Genomic DNA, 18729 nt, shown 5'->3' with positions numbered 1-18729 from the left:
TAAAGATAAACAACATGCATTCCATTAAACAAAATCGTCGCAATACAAGTAGTGCAGCATTACATGAATCATGACTAGGAAAGCATGAGAACCACAACATCTAACACTTTAAACAACAACAAACAACTACAAGCAACTCCAATTACAAATCCAACAGTGGCTACACACAGAAAGAAACAACAAACAAAGCAAAGGATGACTACAACGACAACTACTCACCGGAATCAGGAGATGGAGGCGGAGCACCCTTATCCTGCAAGCAACATAGGATAGACTTCAGAGTTCGAGTCACCTTCTTAAACTTATGCTTCACAAGGCCTCGAAGTTTCATAATATCCTGGCGTAGAACAGCCTGCCCTTCTTCAAGCCAAACAATATGGGCATCCCTGACAGCCTGATCTGCGCTCTGCTCTGGTGCCACAGGAGGAGAGCTCTCACTCGTATCCTGTGCCTCAACCTCTTCCTCATCCTGCTCTGTTTCTTCCTCAATCTCAGCACCACCTTCAGCATAACTCTCATCCTCATCACTCTCTGACTCATCCTCATTCTCTGAGGCCTGCTGACGAGGACCAATCTCCATCTGCTTAAGGGTCGTCAGATTAATATGACGAACATGAACCAGCTTCTTAGCTCCAAGCCTATAGCCAAACTCATGAGCAAGCTTACAGATGAGTCGGCCAAAAGGAAGCAATTCGGTCCTCCTAGTCGAACGAGTGATGAGAATAATCTGACGCAAGATATACGTCGGCACACACAACTTCGCTTCTTGCCCCACTTGATATAGAAAATCTACCATCAGGCACGTACACTCGTTGCGATCGCTCCACCTGGGATATACATTGAATGTACACATGTGGTGAAGCAAGCGGAAGTCGTCCGTCATGTTGGTAGCCAGAAGACTCCTATTAGGCTGCCATTCGACCAGACGACCACACAAGGATCTGGTGCGACGATCCCTCTCGCGCATACTGTTCAAATTCTTCTCACTGGCATGCACCTCACCAAGTGGCACATTGAGGAGTCGGGATATCAAAGAGACGTTGACCGTGGCTTCTCGACCGTTACCACAAGGAATCTTGAACTGCAGAGGCTCCAGTGAAGGATCACGAATATTGGCATAAAAAGCTTAAACAGTACTTGCATTCGTGCGATACTCACCCTCAAACAAGGGACACCAACCAGCCCCTTCTAGACACTCCAACAACAGGAACTCGCCAAACAGCCGTGGATCAACATGAGCCTTAAAAAGGACCCTACGGCCTTCATATACTCTATGCGACAACTCCGCCAACAAGGTTCTACCAATGAGAGCTCAAGGATCGAGGTCCCGCTTGGTCTGAAATTCACGAGCGGCTGTCGTGCTCGCGGCGGTACCTCTCGGCCTCCGTGCACGGGTTGGACGGCTAGGCCCGGCTTCATCCACGGGCGCTCTCTTCTTCCCCATCAAAGAAAGAAGGGAGGAAATGGAAAAAATGGCCGTGATAAACTCAAAGAGGGCCATGAGAAATGAGAGAAAGAGAGAAATAAGAAGAAAAGGGGAAGCTCCCACACACTAGAGATCCCAAAGGAGAATGTGAGAGCTCAAATGAGAAGGAAATGGAGTGAAATCAGCAATGGGGGTGAGTGTTTTGAGATGGGTGAATAGGGTTTGCATGAAAATGGAAGAAGAAGATTTGGAAGAGATTTGAAGGAGTTTGGAGAGAAACTTAAAGGAAAAGAGAGCTAGGGAGGGTGAGTTGTGAAGGAAGTAGGGTATAGAGAGGTTTTAAGCAGCAAACCATGGAAGGGTGGGCCACACTAGGCCATACATTCGTCGGCCCAAGCCGGCCAGCCTAGCCTGGCCTGCTGATCGGCGAGCCCTCGCCGAACCAGCGATGACATCGCCAGTTTCTGGACCGACCGGCGATGACTCGTTGTTTGGGCGAGGTCCTCCTGGTCCCTTATGCTAAAAAAGATGTGGGTCCCCCCATGGGCCCCACTGGAAATGCCCCGATCGGCCCCTTTGCATGATTCGATGCCTATCGAGCCATTCGAGCAGAAATATCATACAAACACAGATTTCTTGAAGATTGAAGGGTTGAAATGGGATGATAAACCATTTAAACTCATTAATAGATGGTCTAGGAGAGGTTTCGGGTCGCTGTGTGTGATCAAGAGAGAGCACAGACTCGATCTCGGTGATCATTTTCAGTAAACTTTCGTCGATAGAAGCAACAGAACACACACAATCTATGATAAACGCGCACTCAAATACACTAAAGTAGTGACATCGTGTGGTGTGTGACCATAACCCAGGTCCGGTTTAATCCAAATCATTCTCTGATACCAACTTGTAACGGCTTGAAATTCGGGGGTCAAGCATAACTCAGCTCCCGAGTTCTAAAATATCGCTTATGCAACATATTTAATGATGGATGTATGTTGTCTGTATTAGTGCATAAACATGAAATAGATTAAGCCAAATAACAAATATAATTCAGGGATAAGCGAAGAAAGCAAGCGGAAGACTTATAGAAATATATGTGTACAAGTGCAAATCCTTGAAATACATATACATACCAGGTCGTATTTCAAGTGTTACTATCAAAATTACAAGTATTAAATTACATCATTTAATTCCCAAAAGAATCCCAGCATCCCACGCATCAGAAAGAGGCTCACTAGAACCCGTCTGAAAACTGCATAAAAGAGAAAGCAGCCTTATCATCATCAATCTCCCGCTCTGCCTCAGAAGTCGCCTCAACATCTGCAACATTAGCAACTAAGACAGAGTCTGGTGGGTGTTTAACACCGCCCAGAACGTGTGAGTGAGTGATCAACTCAGTGGAACAATAAAGCAAAGGTTAACATATTATCAGCTTAATCAAGCAGTAATAATAAAGCAGAACAATTAGACATGTCCTAAGTACTCTTGTTAATGCAAAGATGTATGTAGAATGATGCGTGCCCTCACGCGTACACCCTCAGCATCTTCATCTTACGTTACGCATGACATCGCCTCAAAGTGCGCCACGTCTATAAAGCACATGCAAATACGGTGCATGAACATGATTACCAAGTTGTTATTAGTCCTTTTCATACAGCAGGATTGGGAAGCTAAGGTACCTTCCTCATATCACCATCCAAACAGTGATCCATTCTAGGGTCGTCAGTCCTAGACAATCTCATACGATCATATGTTTTCAGGTCATTGCAAAGGGCTCGTCACCAATCAATGCACGCCTATCACACCTTCGTTACTACACTAAGGCTTGTCACCTCAATGTGGTATCCAGGTATACTCGAGGTCACAACAAAGGGCTCGCACCAATCATTGTAGGCTGACAGCATGAATATAGTGTCCCATACCACCATAATCGGCTCACGAGTTTGGTTGCTCACTGGTTACTACGGGGAGGCTCGTCACCCCAGCGTAGGCCGACAGCTCGACTACAGTGTCCCATACCACCATGTCCGGCTCATGAGTCTTAGCGGATCAAGGTACCATGGTTAATAGGATTTTATCGGTAAGTTTGGTACCCTAGATTCAAACAGTAGCATCCATACATGGTGAACATACATCAAACAATCGGGTTACTTGACGAACTCGACTAGCACGAGCGCACGTTGGGTTGAACGACATAGAGTGCGCAAATACTCCGCGTGGACAAACCACTGCTGACAACTCTAATACGACTCGGGTTCGTCTAATGACGTCCTACGTGGCGAAAGCAACCTCAGCCACGAACTTAAGGTCGATTACCGATTTCTTGAACTATTCATAGTCCCAAACACATTCCACTATAATAGATATTGATATCAACAATTTAGAATAGTAATGGAACAACAACTCAAATCATACGGTATGTAAGCATTTGAAGAATATCAATTTGGCATGGATTTAAGCATAAGTAATACTTGAATTTAAACACAAGGAATGTAACTTGCATGAAGGAAATCATACACACTAGTGGGAGAGTTGAGAATCGCTTCTCAACGCTCATACTAGATCGATATATCACACTTTAGATCATTCAGACATTTCTACAAACACTCAGAATACATAATACAACATACATGACGTATGTTGAAATACACACATTTGGACAATTCCTTTTACCAAGGAGTTACCGCACATACAATAAGCATAAGTACACGATAATTAATCATGGCAACCACATGTTCATGTTTTATATGCATACGGTACTTTATACATACACATAGAATACACAAATCTCAATGAAACACATGCATATCAGGAACGCAGAATAAACATAACATTTGGCAGTGAAATCTCATCCATAGCAAGAATAAACCTAACATTTGGCATGTGAAATCTCATCCATAGCAAGAATAAACCATTCACTGGCATTGAAAGCCTTGAAAACCATAACCTATACGATTAAAGTCCGCACCTTAATCCAGAAAAGAACACCGAACTGATTTCAGACGATATGTCTTCGTCAACGGCGACAGGATAACCTAAGGCAAGAATAGAAATGAGATACAACATCATAAAGACTATTCTAAGCTCTAACACAGATTAGGGTTAGGTTAACTTACCCAAAGATGAACTCAGAATCGCCGGAATAACGATTCTAAAGTGAAAGTTTAAGGATGAAGAAGAACAGGAAAGAATCTAAGATGATTCACCAACTTCTCTCTCACTTTCTCTCTCTTTTCCTCTCTCTTTCTAAGCTAGGGTAGAAAATTCGTATGGAAAAGAGAGCTAGGGTTTTAAGGTCTATAAATAGGCCTAACATTGATGAAAATAACCCCAGAGTCAAGGTATACTTAGGGTATAACCAAAACAAGCCTCTCTCGATCCAACGAAGCACTTCTGGTGGGCCTATTACCACAAAAGGTCGAACTTAAGCTCACTGACCATGGATCTAGGTCAAGCCGAGTTTTCGTACCGATCGGATCTTCAGATCAGCCGTGGTGGACCACACTCAAAACAACAGTCATCGAATCTTGATCAGGTCCACAAGCACAAGGACATGCCTGGACCACCTTCCCTGATCAGAGGGTGAAATTGGGTCAGAATCCAACGGTCAGATTGCTTAAAATCATCGCGCAAGCGATACGACTCAGATTTCATAAAATCTTATTAAATTTCCAACCATTCTCACACTCTTCACTCCGAACTCAAACAAATCGACCCAGAACATCACATGGACTTGATTTTTGAGGTGATGGTCAAGCCCAACATGGTGACCGCAACAGCCTAAGATCATCGCTATCGGACTTTTGACGCGCTGTCCAGGTCTGATCCAGAACTTCTAAAAATTCCTAAGAACAACTAGATTTAGCGATGAATCCCAGATTTCAGAGTAACCTAGCGCTAAACATTCTACAGGTTTTAAGTCATGCAGATCCAATTTAAAGTGATTGATGCAAATTTCACAAGCAATCGAGTATTGCGCTAATTACCCCAAAAAGCTTCTAAGGAAAATAGAGGTAGTACTCAGGTCTTGGCACAAAATTTTCAGGGTCATTACAGTCCTCATCCTTATCCAAAGAAGGTTGGCCAAGATGAGCTCTCATCCTCGTCCTCATCTTCATTCAACAAACTCCGACCCCTAGACGTTCTGATGAAGAATTTCGACTACTAGTACTCAGCTGTGGGCTCGGACAGGACAAGTCCAAGCCTAGATGAGGATCTGCCAAGTACCGAGTTGTGAAACCAACCTAAATGTGTATGTGTCTGAAGATCTCGCTCGGGGATACACTCCATTAAGACACAATGTACTACATGATCCAAAGATTGTGGAGTATCCCCACGATTGCAATATCCGCTTAATTGAGTAGATCATGCCGAGATTGACGGAAACGATCTGCCCGACCCACAGGTATAAATACCAGGGGACCCCATTGCAGCAGGTATGTAATATCATAAACCCTCTCTCTACATTACGCAACTTAGACCCAGATTCCCTAGCCTGACTTAGGCATCAGAGGGTCCCCTGTTCAAGCCAGGGTCTCCTTTGCTCACCTTTCTAGGCAGGACTACGGTCCATTTTGAGTTTGAAACATTGAGTGGAGGTGGTCCAGATTTTAACCTTAACAACTTTTATGAATATCTTGAATTATTCACAATCTTAAAGAATAACCATCACTATGATATTTATTTTCCGTAGCAAAACTTTGAATAATGTAATAAGCTCCAACTTGAACGGGTGTTAGACAGTTAGTTCATTTTATATTTTGAAGGAATAAGAAGTACAATCGGTTTTATTCTCATGAATGGTTACCTTCATAAATGTAACTAGATGTGATTTAAATGAAAAAAGCAAGGTGCAATTTTGAAGCAATCAATTTTTACATTATTAATACCCGGAATTCTCGATCACTAGTACGTACTCGGGGCCGTAAAAATTCGGGGCGTTACAGCATCTTACACACATAATGCTACCCATTTTCTTAGTAGCATTAGGAGATGGTGGTGATTTGGCACTTTTCTATTCCACTGTCCAGTCAAGAATCAAAGGTAGGAACTAAAAATGCTGCCCATTTTGTTAGTAGCGTTAGAAGATGTTTGTATGAAGTTTTAAAGGATAGATTTATCTATCGTCTTGTTTTAAAGATAGAATCTATTAGCTATGAAGGATGTTAAAGTGGATGCAAAGCCAATGAAGCTCTAGTAATTATAAGAAATCTTATTCTTCACAATTTCTTGGTCCAGAAATTTCTTAGAAGATTTTCAAATTTTTAGTTTTTTGTTGGGATATTACTGGGAAAATCTTACTGAAAATAAATTATTTAAAAATATTTATTCTCAATTAATAAATAAATTTAAAATATTTATATGACAAACTCCTTAATGTTTTATTATTTTTCCTAATAATATTGAGGTAACATTGCGAAAAGAAAAAAGTGATATTTTAAAATCCACTGATATTTCAAAATTTCTTTGGTTTCTTGCGGAGAAAAGAGCTCTTAGTGAAATTTCATTAATACATTATCATTGTATTTGTATATTTTTAATTTTAAATTGAATATAATTTCATTATGCTAGTTGTGGAGTTTCTGACAAAATACCATTGGTAAAGTTGACCCGTATAACTGGGACAAGGCTATGATGGTGTCATTGGGATATAATATTCTACTTAGAGATGCTTTGGTGCTCTTGGAGCACTATAATCTATAATATTCTCATGAGTATAATTGGCTTTACATCATTTATCTCAATATATATGCAATGACAAAATAGATGTATTTAGGGCTGTTATTTTGGAAGCTAAAATTAGTCTTTCTCAACTCCAAATTGTTTTGTCTAAGAAAATGGCTTGGAATGTCCTTACTAGGACATCATGATGATGGGTGCTGACTATTATCAAACGGAGGCAATGAGAAGAACCTATCTCAGCATTTCTTCTTGATAAGACGTGAATGATCTTTCTTGTAGGAATTGTATTATTGACAAGAACGCCAAGATTGGCAAGGATGTTGTCATATCGAACACGGATGTAAGAATTTATAACTGTAACACTAGCCTGCTCTTTATTTACAGCATGATGATTTGTCTATTTCACGAAATATCTTCGTTTCATGGTACATGTTATATTTTTGATGTATTTTCAGGTTTAATGTGTATGTTTTGAATTCACAAGATGCTCAGTTGGTAGGTTCATTGTTTGCATACTGCCAAATAGATGGATTCTTACTCAAATTCCTCCTATTTGTTTAGATTCTTTTACTCTTAACTTTTGTGATGTTCTTTTAGCCGTTGAATTAGAATAGAACAACTTGACCACCAATACATTGCAAATGAATGATCTACCCAATGATCCACACATTGGAAAGATCACATTGAAAAGGTCGAGCTAAGAGTCCTCTTAAGGGGGGGGGGGGGTTGAATAGGACTATTCCAAATTAAAAATAAACTGCAAAATTTAAATAAATATAAATGAACATAGTACTAAGCAATCCCACAATGTAGAAATGTGAAACAACCTTATTGAGAGGTTGATATAGATGTTGTTCTAAGGACAACCTTACATCAAAAGCAAATGACTTATGGTAGGACAACCTGATTCCTAGAACGGTCTGTGTATCAAAATCTCAAACAGATACAGAGGAATAAAGAAATAAATACCAAATGAAATAACTGAGCTATTACAACATTCCTACACTTGTATAGAAGAAATTACAACATTCTCCACAAATGCATAAAGGGAAATTACAACATCCACAAAATAAAATTATCAATTAATCAATCACCACAAGACCATAAATTATAGTGGTTCGCTTGTGTGTACACCAACTGTTTAGAAAAACTGCCACACAAGTACTCCACTCCTAATATCCTCACACAGTGGATATTAAAGTTTTCTGGATCACCTTAGACAAACCAAAAGAAAGAGATTTTTCTAGCACAATCTCAATAAAAACAAAATATGAATTTACAAAACAGTAAAATACTTATCTGGATATTCTCCTTTTGATGCAGCCCAGAAGAACCAATTCGGAGTAGAAGTTTAATGTTCACACTCACTTGTGAAAAGGTTCTAAGTTCTAAATTGGTTTTAAATTAAATCACCTTGGGCTTGCTTGATTTGATTTTGATTCTAAGAAATGGGAATACTTCAATCCCTTTTTCAAATAAAATTGGAATGTAGAAATAAAATCAAATGCAAAAAGTTAATTAAAGAGAATATGAAATGAGCACTAAATAACTTAAGAATATCACCAACTTATCTCTCAGAGCAACATATTTATTTTGCTTGAATTGGATATCAAACTCTAAATTTCGTGCTCTACTTATAAGTGCAGAAATTGCATCTATGACTAGTCCTGAGGTCGGTTCGACTGGTCGAAGGACCAACAAACTTTTAAAAATTTGGGTGCGATAAGATCAGACTGTTCCATGACTGGTTGAAGGACCTGCTCGACCGGTCGAGTAACCTCCACGACCGGTCGAGTCCTGTCCACGACTAGTCATGTGGAACTCAAATTAGTTGCTGGACTTTAAATCGAGCCTGCAGGACTGGTTGAGCACTGTTCACACGACTGGTCGAGCAATCTCTAGGACTAGTCAAGGCTTTAACAAAAAATCCTGAAAATAAGTAACAACCTTAGGACTGGTCAAGGATTTCTTGGACTGGTCGAGCCAGTGTTAAGACTAGTCGAACTTAGTCTATTCATACCTTGTAAGCAATATATGAACATTGAATCTTCTTTCGCTTCAGTTGATAGTGCTTCTTTAATGTTCACGAAGCGTGTGATCTTGACATACGATGAAGCTTGAACTTGCAGTACTTGTCTTGTATTCCAACTTGAGTTTTGAGTACCAAAGTGAAAACTATTATCTTACCTTTAGATAAAGCTTTAAAACCTTGAATGTTGATGTTTGAAGGAGTGAACTATGTACTTGAACTTACATATCTCTTGATCATGCATTTGAAGTTCTTAAGGTAAAGACCTTTGATCTTGTACATGAGTTGCAATGTCTTAAACTTGTGGATGAGCTACACAAGACACAGATTCCAAGAGGTTTTAGCACTACAAAATTTGACAATAATAGGAGCTAGAAAACATAGTACTTACAATCTCCCCCTTTGTCAAATTTGTGACAAAACACACTTCATTTAAAATAAGCATAATATGCACAATAAAGAATCATGAATCAATTATCAATGTAAACTAGTTACAACCTAGTTAAAGAATCATGCACTAGTTATAAACAGGTCAAAACAATTCGCTCTCATCTACTCCCCCAACAATACTCCCCCTTACTTACTCCGCCATACAAAAAATAAATAATCCACAATCCACATCCACAATCCAAGATCCACATGCCACATATCATAAGGCATGACAAAATTCTCCCCCTTTTTGTCACAATATGACAAAGGAAGGAACCACTAAATGATAATGGAAGTGGATAAATAAGGAAGAATAAGAAGAGTAATGAGGAATAAATGAACAAGATATTCAAGATAGTAAATCCATAAACAAGCATTGTTCAAGCATGATCAACCATATTCAACCCAGAAAACAAAAGAAATCCAAGTATCTTAAAAGTTATTACAAACCACATAAGCAAATACTAATCAGAACTCAAAGAAGGAGCAGGTACGGTAGGATCAAGTTGATGAAGTCCCTTGCTAAGGCGCCTAAGATATTTGTGCATATATTTGAATTGCAAATCATGGGATACATTTATGTTTTCTACCTTCTCCTCAAGCGAGCGCAAACGCACATCAAAGTCAGATGGCTAATAATCAGGATCATTTGCTGAATCGGATTTGATCTCATTAAAAATATCATCCATATTGATGTCATCTGGAGGTAAATCACCTTCTTCTTCATTTGCGTCATCAGCTCCACTAGCACCCACATTGACTTGGCCTAGGGCCAACTTCAAATTCATCTTATTAATATTGGAGTTGTTGAATCGTAGGTGATGAATGGGAGCTTCTCCTATTGGCATAGCCACTAAACTATGTATGGCCAATACAGTCATAAGATCGCAAAGGGATTGTCACTGTGTCCTAGATGGAGACGGAACTGAATGATGTAATGACAAATCAAGGAAGGAAGACATACAGATGTACCAGAGATGATGTAATGAAAAATACGGACCGTGAACGTAATGAGTTCAGTTTTGTTATCAGATCAAGGATAAACATTTGAAATGAATACCCTGTGAAGGACTCTATATCTGGGTAATAAATACTTTGAGGCAAGCACATTTTCATTAGTATTCCATTCCGCATTTATATTGCATAAATCTCTAGTAAGCATACATTTCTTAGTTTTAGATGGTTTTGCTACTAGAGTGCTAATGGGAATAGCATCATCATTGATAAGTAAATCCATTAATCCAGAGATAAGGTGACGGTCCACATCAATTAGACCTTCTCTGATCGAGATAGTGAATGTCAGATTTTCAGTAGAAAAATCAGTAATACAATTATACATAGCTTGCACAATGGAGCGGTATGCCAGCCCACCCCATTGCAGTATGTTATCCCATCCTACAGACTATAGGAGAGGAAGGATATCAAATGGAGCTAAATGATCAACATAACAGGTTGTTCAACTATAACATTGTGCAACCTAATATCCTGTACATAAGAGGGATCATCTTCAGGTGACCGAAGGTGGCGCACTATTATAGGAGTTGATAGAGAAGTAGAAGGACCACGAGATCCTTTCTTCTTGGTTCTACCATCCATATGTACCAAAGATGACAAAGAATAAAGAGATTACAAAAGAGGTAGAGAGGGTTTTTACTAAATCAGATTTTTTAGAAGAAAATTGTAAAACCTACTATTAAGCAAGAAATAAACCACACTAATGATGAAAGGGAGTGTAAAGAACTTAATTATACAAGAAAAATGAAAACCATGCACTAACGTTGAAGAAATAGGAGATATGTTCAACCAGTCGACCTAGGAGCCATTGGAGAAGACACCCAAAATGAGAAAAAAGTAAATTTTCTCCCAAATAAAGCACTAAACCCACGCTATGTGGCTGGTTGAGTACATGCTCGACTGGTCGTGCCATGACTGGTGGAGTATGTACTCAACTGGTTGTGAATAGCCCAATATATGCAATTTTCATAAAATTTGAAAATTTAAACATTTAGAATAACAAATATATACACTATGATATAGAAATGCATGAATAATCAATTCAAATTGCACATACCAAGATCAAATTTCAATTTAGCAAACCTACTTTTGTCAAGTGGTTTTGTGAATATGTTAGTAAGTTGAGTCTCAGTCGGAATATATTCCAAAGAAATTGTCTTTTTTCCACTAATTCATGAATATAGTGATTTCTAATGTCAATGTGCTCAGTTTGCAAATGTTGGATTGGATTGTTAGATATATTAATTGCACTAGAATTATCATAATATAAAACCATAGAATTTTGTGTAATTCTGTAATCACTTAACATTCTTTTCATCCATACAAGCTGAGTACATGCATTACCTACCGCAATGTATTCAGCCTCAGCAGTTGAGAGTGATACGGAACTTTGTTTCTTACTTTGCCAAGAAACTAAACAGTTCCTTACATAGAAACAACCACCACGAGTTGATTTTCGGTCATCAATGTTACTAGCCCAATCTGCATCCGTGTAACCAGCTAATTGCACACTAGTATCATGTGGATACCAGAGACCAAGATTAGCTGAACTAGCGTCATATCACAAAATGCCCTTAACAACAATTAAATGTGACTCTTTATGGTCAGATTGATATCTAACGCAAATTCCTACGCTAAATGCAATATCAGGTTAGCTTGCAGTTAAATAAAGTAAACTTCCTATCATACTACGATATAGCTTAGGATCCACACTCTTACCTGTAGAGTCTTTTAAGAGTTTTAAAGTAGTACTCATAGGAGTATCAAAAATTTTCCCACTCTTAAATCTTAACTTTTTAACTAAGTTCAGAGCACACTTGGTTTGAGAGATAAAGAAACCATTAGGTTGCTGTTTTACTTGCAATCCTAGGAAATAATTCAATTCCCCAACCATGCTCATTTTGAACTTAGACTTCATATGATCTGTAAACTCAACAGTCATGTTAGCACAGGTAGATCCATATATAATATCATCAACATAGATTTGCATTATTAAAATGTGATCATTATGTTTCTTTACAAACAATGTCTTATCAACACTTCGCATTATAAAGTTATGACTTAGTAAAAACTTACTCAACTTTTTGTACCATGCCATGGGAGCTTGTTTTAAACTGTTAAGGGCCTTTTTTAGGCGGTATACATGATCAACATTCTTAGGGTCTTCAAAACCCGTTGGTTGTTCAACATACACTTCTTCATGCAAATTGCCATTTAAAAAAGCACTCTTTACATCCATTTGGTATATTTTGAACTTTCTACATCATGCAATGGATATAAATAGTCGGATTGATTCAAGACGAGCTACTAGGGCAAAGGTTTCATCATAATCGATGCCTTCAATTTGAGTGTACCCCTGTACAACCACCCTAGCCTTATTTCTAATAATATTACCAAGTTCATCAAACTTATTTTTAAAAATCCATTTTGTTCTGATAATGTGTTTATCTTTAGGTCTAGGAACTAAGTACCAAATATCATTTCTAACAAATCGATTGAGCTCTTCTTGTGTCGCAACTATCCAGTTTTCGTCAGTAAGAGCTTCTTTTACGTTAGCCAGTTCTATCCGAGATGTAAAGCACACGTAATTACACTTACCTTTCAGTTGTTTATGAGTGCACACACCAGTGAGAGGGTTTTCAAGAATCTGATTAGTTAGATGGTCTTCAACGGTCTTCAGTTCAAAATTATTTTAACTTGATGAAGTATCTGGTTTATCAATCAAAAGAACTCCATCATTTTCTGAACTTGAGACAGGTGTATTTAAGTGATCATCAATAACCACATTAATAGACTCTTGAATTACACCAGTCCTCTTGTTAAGAACTCAATACGCTCGACTATTCAGAGCATACTCTAAAAATATCCCTTCATTACTTTTGGTATCAAACTTACCCAGATTTTCTCGGTCACGTAAAATGTAGCACTTGCTACAAAAAACTCAAAAGTATTTGATAGTAGGCTTTTTATCAAACCATATTTCATAAGTCGTTTTACCATTTAGTTTTCTAGTATAAACGCGATTAATTTTATAACAGGCAGTATTTAGGGCTTTGGCCCAAAGATTTTTAAGGAGCTTCATACTATTTTACATTATATTTGCCATTTCTTAAAGCACTTAATTTTTTCTTCCTGCTATACCATTTTGTTGCAGTGTTTTGGGCACAGAGAATTCATGTGATATTCCTTGATCATTGTAAAACTTCTCAAAACTACTATTCTCAAATTTTGATCCATGATCACTATGGATCTTACAGACTTGAGATCCTTTTTCCATTTGGATATGTTTAAGTACCCTTTTTTACTTCATCAAGAGTTTCTGATTTGTCCCTTAAGAAGACTACCTACGTATATCTAGTAAAGTAATCAACAATTACCAGTATGTACTTCTTGCCTCCTCGACTCTCCCTTCTGATTAGTCCAATAAGATCCATGTGGAGAAGTTTAAGCAGTTTAGATGTGGCATTGGAGTTCACCTTTTTGTGAGTACTCCTGGTTTATTTGCCGATTTGGCATTCACCATATATTTTGTCTATTTTTTGTATTTGGGGTAAGCCTCTTACCAACTCTCTTTTGCTCAATCTATACAAGTTGTGGTAGTGAACATGTCCAAGGCATTTATGCCATAACTCGGTTTCATCGGTATGGACCATGTAGCACGATAGATTAGATGAGCTTGAATCACTCACAATGTAGCAGTTTTCAGACATTCTACGACCAGTTAATATTACAGAACCATTTTTATTTAGAATTTCGCACCCTTAGTAAATTTTCCACTATGATTATTATCGTATATTTGAGAGATGCTTAATAAGTTGTGTTTAACCCTTCTACATTTAAAACATTCTTAAACAAAGGAAGGTTAAAGAGTTGAACCATACCTTGGCCAACAATTCTGCAGTTGCTACCATCACCGAATGTGACTAAACCATCAGTCATATCTTTAACATTAGTGAATAGACCTTTGTCACCAGTCATGTGTCTGGAGTATCCACTGTCTAGGTACCACTTTGAATGGCTAAAAGCTTTGTAAGCAGTGTGGGCAACCAAGTAAGTAACCATAGGAACCCATTTCATTACAGTCTTGGGTTTAGGAGTATAGTAGGTCTTCTTATGTTTGTAATTATTATATGACCAGCCCATTGAGTTAGATTTTAAGAGCTCCTTAAGTAAGTCAACAATTTTCTTAGCTAAAGGATTACGATTCTGATTTTTATAGTTGATATGATTGCTTTTACGTTTTAAGGTTTAAAATGTCTTAGCATTTTTAGAATAGTTTTGATTCAGACTTTTCCCTTTTGAGTTTGAAGAATCCCCTTTCACAAATTTAGGTGAAGTATTCTTATGTTTGGGAGGAATACTTTTATCGTAGCCCAATCCGTATCGATCGTCACATTTTCTAGATCCAGACAAGAGTTTTTCTAACTTAGGATTGTAAGTGCTATAGTTTATAGCCCTTTTTGCTATCAAATTTGTGGTGCCTAAGACATTATTATGAAGCTTGCATCTGTGAAGAACAATGCTCTACTCAAGATCAACTTTGTTTGACAAGCACTGTTCACAAGTCAAGAATCTCAAGAAGCTTTCAAGTTTAACCTCAAGATCTCAAGAAGCTTTCAAGTTTGAGCTCCATCAAGACTTCAAGCCTTGCTACTTTCAAAGGTCTCTTATCTCTGAGTTTCAATGTCCTTACCTCACTATTGAGGTATGATTGACCTTAGGTTGACCTTTAGAGTAGGTCATTCTGGATATATAATTTATATGTTTTATATAAGTGAGTTTAGGCCGTTCTAAGACTAGTCATGGACTTTGTTCAACTAGTCCCAGCACTGCTTCGACCTGTCTAAGAATTTCCAAGATCAGTCATAAGTTTGTTGCAAAATTTAAAAATTTTCTGTTAGGCTTCGACTAGTCTTGGGGTCAGTTCGACTAGTCATATGAACAGTGTCGACTGCTTCTTCGACCAGTTGTAGACCTACGACTCGAAGTACAGTATTGAAATTTGGCTAGCTTCGACTAGTCGTGAGTAACCTACGACCATTCGAAGGGGACCTATGACCAGTCGTAGATCACCTACGACCAGTCGTAAAACTGCTAGATCTTATCTCACTAGAATTTTCAAATATCTGTTGGTTCTACGACCAGTCGTAGAGGTCTTTAGACCAGTCGAAGACGTGATTTGTTCGCCTATAAATAAAGCACGAATCTCAGAATTAAATATGATATTGAAATTGAAGCTAATTTAATTCAGCCTTCTGAGAGATAAATCTATGCTCCATTTTAAGCTAAGTGTGCATATTTAATATTCTCTTTCTTTAGCTTTCCTTATTTGATTTTGTTCCTGTAATCCAATCTTATTTGAAAAGTGGAATTGCTGTATTCCGTCTTCTTGGAATCAAAATCAAATAGAGCTACGCCCAGTTTGGTTTAATTTAAAATCTATTATAATTTAAAACCATTATAAATTGAGTATTGGACATTGAACTTTGACATTCAAATCTTTACTCCGACTTGGTTCTTCTGGGCTGCTACAACGAAGGAGAAATTCAGGTATTTTACGTTTGTGTAATTTACTTTCATTTGGTTTTCTTTTGGGATTTGCCAGAAAAATCTCATTGTATTGGTTATCTGAGGAGAGCCAGGAAAACTCAGAAGAGGGGTTTTTTTTAATTGTGTAAGCCTACAGAGAAAAACATAATTGTGAAGGTTTTAGGTGAACCTGGAAAACCTATCTTTGATAGTGAACGCTGATATCCCCTATGTGAGGATATTAGGAGTGGAGTAGCACTGTGTGGCTGTTGTTGAACAGTTGGTGTACACACAGGCGAACCACTATAACTCTTTGTCTTGTGATTTGAATGCTTGCTTAAGTTTTTATCTCTTTTCATTCAAATTTATGGAATGTATGTGTGGATGTGAATGTTGTAAAATTTACACTTCAAGCACAGTGGGAATGTTGTAATAATTTAATTTTAAATTCTTACAATTTATTTCAATTCCTTACTATTTATTTATTCCTCTCCAGTTTGAGTTTTTGATATAAAAGACATTTTAGAAATAAGGTTGTCCTACCATAAACCTTTGGTTTTTATGGTGTAAGGTTGTCCTTAGAACTGAATTTGATCAACCTCTCAATACTTGTTTAGTAAGATTACTTTTATTTCAGCATTGTGATTTGATTTAGTTTATTTGGCTATCTTTCTTTCTTTATTCCGCTGTTAAAGTTTTATTTTGACATTGTCCTATTCACCCCCCCCCTTCTAGGACATATAGCTAGGCCATTTCAAGTGGTATCAAAGCCTAATAGCTCGCTCTTATTGCTTTTTATTTGGATTTAATTCCTGAGTTAACGATCTAAGCTATATATAAGATGTCAAATTTTGATATCCTATCAGTCACTAGGCCTCCACCCTTTGATGGCTCCAACTATGCCAATTGGAAAGCCAGGATGAGGATCTTCCTCAAATCAATGGATGAGAGTGTGTGGCAAGCCACAGTGACTGAATGGAACCCACCTACCATTGAAGTGACTGGTATTGATGGTTCAAAATCAATGAGAGTAACACCATATTTCTCATGGACCACCCTTTAGAAAAATGAGAGCAGTGCGAATGTAAAAGTACTAAATGCAATCACTTGTGCACTATCACCGGATGAGTTCAAAGGAATCATATCCTGTGATAGTGCAAAGCAAGCTTGGGATATATTAGAAATGACACACGAGGGTACTACAATTGTCAAAAAATCTAAAGTCTAACTCCTCACAACCAAATTTGAAGAAATTTATATGGAGAAAATGAAATATTTATGTACTTTTGCACTATATTAAATGACATTGTAAACTCAATGTGACGTTTTGGTGATAAAATCCTAGAAAATAAAGTGTGTGCAAAGATACTACGCTCACTTCCTAAATGGTTCAACTCTAAGGTAACCGTAATCCAGGAACTTCGTGATACGGACAATATGAGGGTAGAAGAAGTAGTTGGTTCTTTACAAACCTATGAGTTAAACTTTAAAGCTCCTAAAAGTAAATCTATCGCTCTTAAATCTTCTAAAGAAAATTTTGATTCTGAAGATGATATGGCTCTTTTAGCGAAATAGTTTTACAAGATTTTTAAGAGTAAAAAGAGGGTTGATTTTCAAAAATCAAATGATAAGAAAAGATCAAAACCTAAATCTAAAACTTGGAAGTCTTTGAAAGATAGTCAATGTTACAACTACCAAGAATATGGGCATTTAGCAAACAAGTGTCCTAAAAGGAAGGGTATGTTGCTACTTCGGATGAATCATCTGATTCTGAAGCTCCTTCTGAATCAGAAGATTTTGAAACCGAGTCGAGCAGTGAAGTTAAAGCCCTTATGACTCTAGCCAAATTCACTTTTTCAGATCATGATGATTCAACTAGCGAAGAAAATCTGAATAGTGATTATGAAAATGAAGATGATCTTCAAGATGCTTACAATGCCCTATATAAGGAAAGTTGTAAAATTGTTGTCAAACTTAAATTTCAAAAAGAAAAGTTTTTTAAACTCAAAGAATGTTTTGAATCTCTTGTTTTAGAAAAATCTTAAATTTCGGATTATTTTGAAAAATCAAAATGTGATTTAGAATTCAAAACCTCCCTGATTGAAAATCTGAAATCTGAAAATGAGAGACTTAAAAATGAAGTATCTTCTCTTCTAAGTTTAAAGGATACATGGAGGTATGCCTAAGGAGATCCACAGTTATAAAAACTTTTATCTGGATCTAGAAAATGTGGCAACAGATCCAGGTTAGGCTATGATAAAAATGTTCCTCCTAAACAAAAGTATACTTCTCCTAAGTTTGTGAAAGGAGAGTCCTCTAACCCAAAAAGGAAAAATATTAGTCAAGGTTTTTCTAAAAATACAAAAACTTTTCAAAAACCTAGAGGTAGCTAGGTCAACTTCAAAAATCAGAATAGAAACCCACTAGCTGAAAAGATAGTGGATTTACTCAAGGAGCTCTTAAAATCTAACTCAGTAGGTCATTCTTATAACAACAGATAGAAGAAGACCAACTATACTCCTAAACCCAAAACAGTTCTGGAACGGGTTGCTAAAGTTGCCTGCTTGGTTGCCACACCGCTTTCAAAGCAACAAGTCAATCAAAGTGGTACCTAGATAAT

The sequence above is a fragment of the Magnolia sinica genome, chromosome 6 (genome assembly GCF_029962835.1).
Source record: "Magnolia sinica isolate HGM2019 chromosome 6, MsV1, whole genome shotgun sequence".
Classification (NCBI taxonomy): Eukaryota; Viridiplantae; Streptophyta; class Magnoliopsida; order Magnoliales; family Magnoliaceae; genus Magnolia; species Magnolia sinica.
The sequence above is the reverse complement of the archived record's forward strand: the minus strand, read 5'-3'. Positions refer to the sequence as shown.